Raw genomic sequence first — 6,643 nt, forward strand, 5'->3', positions numbered from 1 at the left:
TTAACTCTGGTGAGTTTTTGTGAATTGTAGCCTCAGTTTCCTGTACCAGTTTACAGGCGTGGCATTCAGTGTGCTCTTCTGCTGCTGTAGCCCGCTGCTTACAGTTCATGATGTTGTGATTCAGAGATGCTCTTCTGCATACTTTGTAACAAGTGGGGGTTTTTTTAAGTCCCTGTTGCCTCTCACTGGTTATTTTCTGTTTTTCAGATCATATTCTGCAAACTCTAGAAATGTTTTTGTGGAAAATCCCAGTAGATCACATTCAAAGTCACATCAGGTCCAGGTTCAGATTCCTTTATTGTGAATTGTCCAATGCAAACACACAGAAAATCACAATTTTATAAGTGATTATAGTGAAACAGTCACAATGATAAGTGAAATAAAATCATTTAAGATAGTATTGCACTCTATAAGAACATTGCCACCCACTGCACATCTGGATCATTGCATTGCGTTATTAACTATGCGTTACACAGAAATCTTCGATTGAAATCATGTTTCTGGAAATGTGATTGTACAAAAATATAACAAAATTAGACTGCATTTAAAAGTTTGGGTTTTAACCGTATATGCAAACATACAGACAGATGGAAAAGCTGCTAAAATCTCAATGCATCAATTTTCAAGTTTGAAAATGGTACAAATTTAAACACGAATGCTTGTTTAAGGACAAAATGCAGTTAATGCAGTGACATTAATGTCTTTCTAGCACTGTTTGATGATATAAAGCCGCAGTTCTCTGTTGCTGCCTTTAACCGATTGTTACTCTTAACTGAGGTGAGAGCTCATCAGCGTGTTTGACCCGGGGCTAGAGTCCCTGAGTATTGTGTGAAGCCAACACTGCAACCTCTGACTAATAGGTTTGCATAACATTGATCTGACTGGCTGTCCATTGAAGAGCTGCACACACACACACACACACACACACACACACACACACACACACACACACACACACACACACACACACACACACACACACACTAGTGAAGCCTGGTGTGCCCCAGCTCAAACAGCAAAGAGTCTTTCTAAATCAGTCAGCCCATGGCTCTACACGGGCTCCATCATTAGGTAACAGCGGCTTTACGGATGAGGCTAAGTAGGCGGTTCTGGATGGAGAAGCCACTGAGCAGCACAGCAGAGGCCCAACAACCTCTTCTTAATGATTATCTGTTACCTAATCAGACAGAGCCAGCCTTGAGCTGCTGAACCTGCTGAGGAGTGTGGCCAAAGTTTGGAGGTGAGCTAAGCTGTTTGGCAGTCGTCCCTAGGCTGAGGATTGTTATCTTATTAAGGAAAAGTTGCACATTCAAAAAACTTGCACTCAGATTCTCATGGAGGATTGCATCATGATGTCTTTGCTGCTCAGTGAGTTTATATTCTTATTTTCAAAAATTTCTCCCGGCACTGGTCCGAAAAGTTATTAACAAACTGATGCTGTATAGACATGTCTGATTTCCAAGTATTATTTATGTGTCTTTGTATTTGCAGACAAATGCTAGTTCAGAGAGAAGCAATGAGAACACAAAAGCAGCTTCACTGAGTTGACCTGCGACTTCACTGTGCTGCGCTGTACGTCATGCACGGCAGGCTAATGCTCAGGCTGACTGGATTACCCAGCAGGTGAATTTATTCTCAACCAGAACACGATGCGCGTTGCGTGCCAGGCTTCTTCACAGCGACTCAGGTGTCAGCTTTGCATGTATGTGTGTGGTTTCTGCTTCTGCACGACATCAGCACCTGCAGGAGGGGATGTCCTCTGAAAGAATAGCCCAGCTTCACAGAGTGGCCTGAGTCATTGAAGACAGGTGTTTTATATATATGAAATAGTCCAACTTTTTACTGAGAGAAATGGATTGCAGATGTCCTCTAGCAACGACAGACTTGTCTGGATCTTGTGTAAAATATACAGTTTATGCAAACAGAATGCTGTGATTTGTAAATTATTTTAGGCACAAAGTGAGCACATCGGTTATTTGTGGATGGATTTCTGAATTTAATGCCAACAACATAATTTTGGGGACAAAAGATAAAGTGCAATATTAGAAGTCTATCAGGAGGGATTTGCCGCTGTGTATGCAAACACTTCACCAACCTAATATTTGTCATCATAAGATTACCAAGATTTAGAGAATACAGAGAAATCTTTGCAAGAAAGAGAAAAGGCCCGAAACCAATACCAATGGTACTAAAAACAAACATGTTCCTGTGATGGAAATCTCAGTAGGGATTCAGGAGCACTTCTTAAGAAAAACTGTCCTGTTGTTTAACCAATAAAAAGTTTCATTTTGATGCACGCACAACTAACTTTTGTCCCCCGTGTAGTTATTCACAGAGCGATGAAGCCAAACCTATCCTTTCTTCTCAGCTGTCAGTCTCTGCCTCCCTCGTTTGTTCATGTCACTATTACCCTAATTAGCTGTGAGATCTTCCATCTGTTTTCATTTATTTATTTACTCAGTTATTGTTCATTTTTTAGAATTGAACAGCCAAATAATCAGATACTTTTGTTTGTTCAAATAATAGTAGTGAAACAATGTGGAGTATCTTTTTGTACCTTTAAAAGTACAGTCGATATGATGTACTTGTTTGCATTGTTGCAGTTTGTACGTTGTAGAGATAAGTCTCCAGGATTTTGATCATTAATGTAAGTGAAGAAAAACTGACCTTTAAATAAAGATCAGGTATGCGGTACTCATTACACCTGGAAATGGGTTTGCTTTTCTGGCCTCACCAACCACTCAGATTTTTCACTGAAGCTCATGTCTGCACCTACAGCCACCAGGCACATGCAGGGAGTAAAGAAGGTTTGTGCCGTGAGGTAACAGGGCCAATATGCACTCATTGTCCACTTCCTTAGGTACACCTGTTCATTTTCCTTGTTAGCACAATTCACTGCATTCAGGCACGCAGCTGAAATTCTAACTGAGCATCGCTACTTGTTAAAACCAACATATACAGAAGAGCATCTCTGAACTTTGAAGCAGCAGAAGACCACACCAACCTCCGCTCCTGTCAGCTAAGTGCAGGAGACTGAGGCTGCAGTTCACACAGGCTGATTGAAATTTGATAACAGAAGATTAGAAAAAAATGTTGCTTGCATCATCTGATGGCTGCTGCAAAGCTCAGATCATCTCAAACTGGTTTCTTGAACATTACAATGTTCAACAACAATCTAAATTCAGTAGAGCACCTTTGAGATGTGTAACTTTGGGAACATTTATTTGACAGAACTTGAATAAATGGTAAAAGCTTTTAAATCTAAGAGTAAATATGAGTTTTTATTGCATTTCTTTTTATATTTAAATGAACACAAACCTTTGCACCTTACAATCTAGAAGAAACTGTGCAAATGTGAACTTTTTACTGCCGGAGCTTTATGTTTCGCTTTAGTTCTTGACTATGTTTCACATGGTAATATCAAAGTCCACTAATTGCCCTCGTGGGTACATTCATGCAAGGAAAAAAAAAATCATCTAAATGAAGCACATTTTTGTGTTTTCCTCCACATTTCAAATATACATGAAAAACAAAAATAAAAAATGTTGAAGTAGATAAGACAGCACTGAATAAATATAAAAGTCCTGTGTCCTCTCCATGGCTTTTTGTTTTATTTTTATCTGCTCATACAGAGAAAAAAAGGCACGACTTCAGAGCTGTGTGCTGCCGATAAGCAGAGTAAGGATGGGCCTCATGTCAGCGATCTATTACAGGCAGTGTAGTTAAGGACTTTTCCTTTCTCTGTTCTCTCTTTGCTGTGTCATGTGAAGTGTGACACCTAAGGCCAGCTGTAACACCTGTCACCTTTCTTTAGACATGAGACTCGAACATGCAACGCCACAAACTCTGTCATAATGAATTGTGACGTGTTTATTTGGAAGAACTGGTATTTCCCCAAAAATCCAAACTCTCCTTTGACCTTCTCATCTGACACGAATCACGTGATCAGAGACGAAGAGCACTGAAAGTGCTGTGCAATGAGGCGGAGATGTAATCGCTGCGTTTACCATGTGAGTCAGCACTTTGCTAAAAGGCCACCTGCTGTCAGATGTGGCAGCAGATGGAAGTGGAGCTTGGCTGGAGATCTGAACTGGCTTAATGAAAGCCTAAATGACTCTTGGCCACAGAAAGAGAGAAGCTTGCAGCTCCGTACACGCTTAAGGGTGAGGTTGAGCTGGATGGGAGGAGCCGGTGAAGAGGAGAAAGAGAAAAGAAAAAGACAGACACAGGTGTGGAGGAGGAGTGAAAGGACAGAGGGAGAAGAAGAGGAGAGCCTGAGATTATGCAACAGTAAAAAGCAGGAAAGCTGCTGATCTGCAGTCGCCTTGCACACATGACCTTCCCTGATGCTTTGATGCATAACACACACACACACACACACACAGAGGCAATTACATCAAAGCAAACACCTCGGGTTCATCAGGTGAGGGTGATATGTAAAGCTCTGCAGCAACACTACAAAATGTGTTTGATCAAACAAGAAAAGTGGCCCTAAAATATCCCTCCTCAATTTTAGCATTTCTACCTTATCTCAAAGAACTACAGCTGCAGAGCAGTATTCCTGGCAAACTTGTGTTTGCTTACAATGCATGTATGACAGGTGGTTAGACAAGCTTTGTATGCAAGCTTTGCAAATATTTTACCGTCCAAACTAGGGGTGTTATCACTGTGTATTTATGACAAGCGTGATACTTGACTGATTGACTGATTAAATGTTTTATTTCTGACATGTAAATATGAAAACAGAAAATAAACAAAGCAAAAGAAATACAACGTTGAGTTTTTTTATACAACACAATTTACATGCCTGAAAAAGAGTAGGGTGATGTTTACACTTATGTGATCCTACACTGCTCAATACTATTTAATAATTTACAAATCATTGTTCACTGATTCATAACCAGACCATATGCAAGTGTACACACACACACACACACGCACACATATACACATAAAAAAATATCAAACCAAAACAAGACACTACATTCTTACATTTTGCTACAAACCCTGCATTAATTTGAAAATGATCATTTTATATTATTTAAAAAGTATCAATAGTTTTAAATGATGTAATGTGAAATCATGTGATGACACAACATTTCACAACACTTCAAACCAAAATACATGCATTACTTTCTTACTTTCTTTAGTAAGAAAGTAAGTATTTCACACTGTCTGTGTACCTTTCTCTAATTATACTTACTGACATGCAGACTTAGAACAAGAGTCTTTCTCCGCTCATGTACTTTGTCATTATTTTAAATTTAAGAGGCTAAACTGCTAAGTGAGCATATCTTCTATCTCCCTAAAAAACAGTTGTTTACAAGAGATTTTAAAAATGTAATAAAATCTTTAAAAATGTATATATATATATAATGTTACATATATATTTAGCAAACTGCGTGATAGAGCATGGCTGCTGCCTGAAGATTCATAGCTTTAATTTGTTGCAGAGTCTCAAGCAGGTCTCCACTCCACGCCAGAGTCACAGATTAATGTCTGATTGCCACCTAGTGGTTGCATGCTCAAAGTAATCTGTGTCCTTGTGGAAATCCAAGTATTTGAGGCTCAGAGAGGAGTTCAGTGCTGTAAGAAGCTTTTGGTCGTTAAGAGCTCTTAGTCAGCACAAAGAGGACAGTTTCTCTTCCTCTGCTGGCAGCTTCATAGTTTGTTTCAAAGTTCAGCTTTCAATCAGTAAATCTTTTAAGATATTTATTAGACTCAAAAAATTGTGCCTTCCGTCCCTTAAAGTACGTGACTTCTTGTGTATGAGTGCATTTTCTGAAAGCAGTGACCATTGTGTCAGACTGTTTAATTGAAGTTTGGGCTCATCTCACCGTTCAACAAAATCATCGAGAACTGCGACTGGTCCCAGTCTTGCATGTTTAAAAATGCTCCTATTTCCATCCGGCTCTGACACATATGTGTTTTCAGGGTAAATGATGTAAGGGTGGGAGCACAAGCTGCTGTGGGGCCAGTCGAGGAGCCAGTCGAGGAGCAGTTGTGTTAGCCCCGAGGCAGACTGGTGACCTGTTATAAGTGTAACCTGCCTCCCCTCCTACAGCTGGGGTAGATTCCAGCCTTTTCTGTGACCCTGAAATGGATAAGCAGAAAAAAATGTCTGAGTTACTGTAACATCTTCTTCATCTCCCACAGCCTCAGTTTTCCTTAAATTTTCTGACTTCACCAGTTTTTCAGGACTTTCATCATGACTGATGTGAACGTGACCCATCTGAACTCTTTTAGAAATTTGGGATAACTGGATGCACTGGCTTATATTCTTATGGTTGAGCATATGTGGGTTGTTTGGTGAAAAAAATAAAGCTTTTATAGCCTCCAGTTATGCTAATTAGGATGAATTGCATGTGTACAATGCATAATATTTAGGGGGTTAAACACTGTTCATAATGTAAAAATTTGTTATTTGATTTTGTACTAATGACGCTTTTTCTTTTTACTCTGCCCTTGTCATTAAATGGTTTCCAGATTACTTATAAACCAAATGTACTCTAAACTTCCTTTGAGTTTCATGGACTGTCTCTTTATGGACAGTGGCGACTGACCTTTGATCGTTCTCTAAGGCTGGTGCACCAATCAGCATCCAGGAAACAGCCACCTGCCCAGTCGCTGGGAACAGTGGTTT

Source organism: Maylandia zebra, linkage group LG22 (genome assembly GCF_041146795.1).
Source record: "Maylandia zebra isolate NMK-2024a linkage group LG22, Mzebra_GT3a, whole genome shotgun sequence".
NCBI lineage: Eukaryota > Metazoa > Chordata > Actinopteri > Cichliformes > Cichlidae > Maylandia > Maylandia zebra.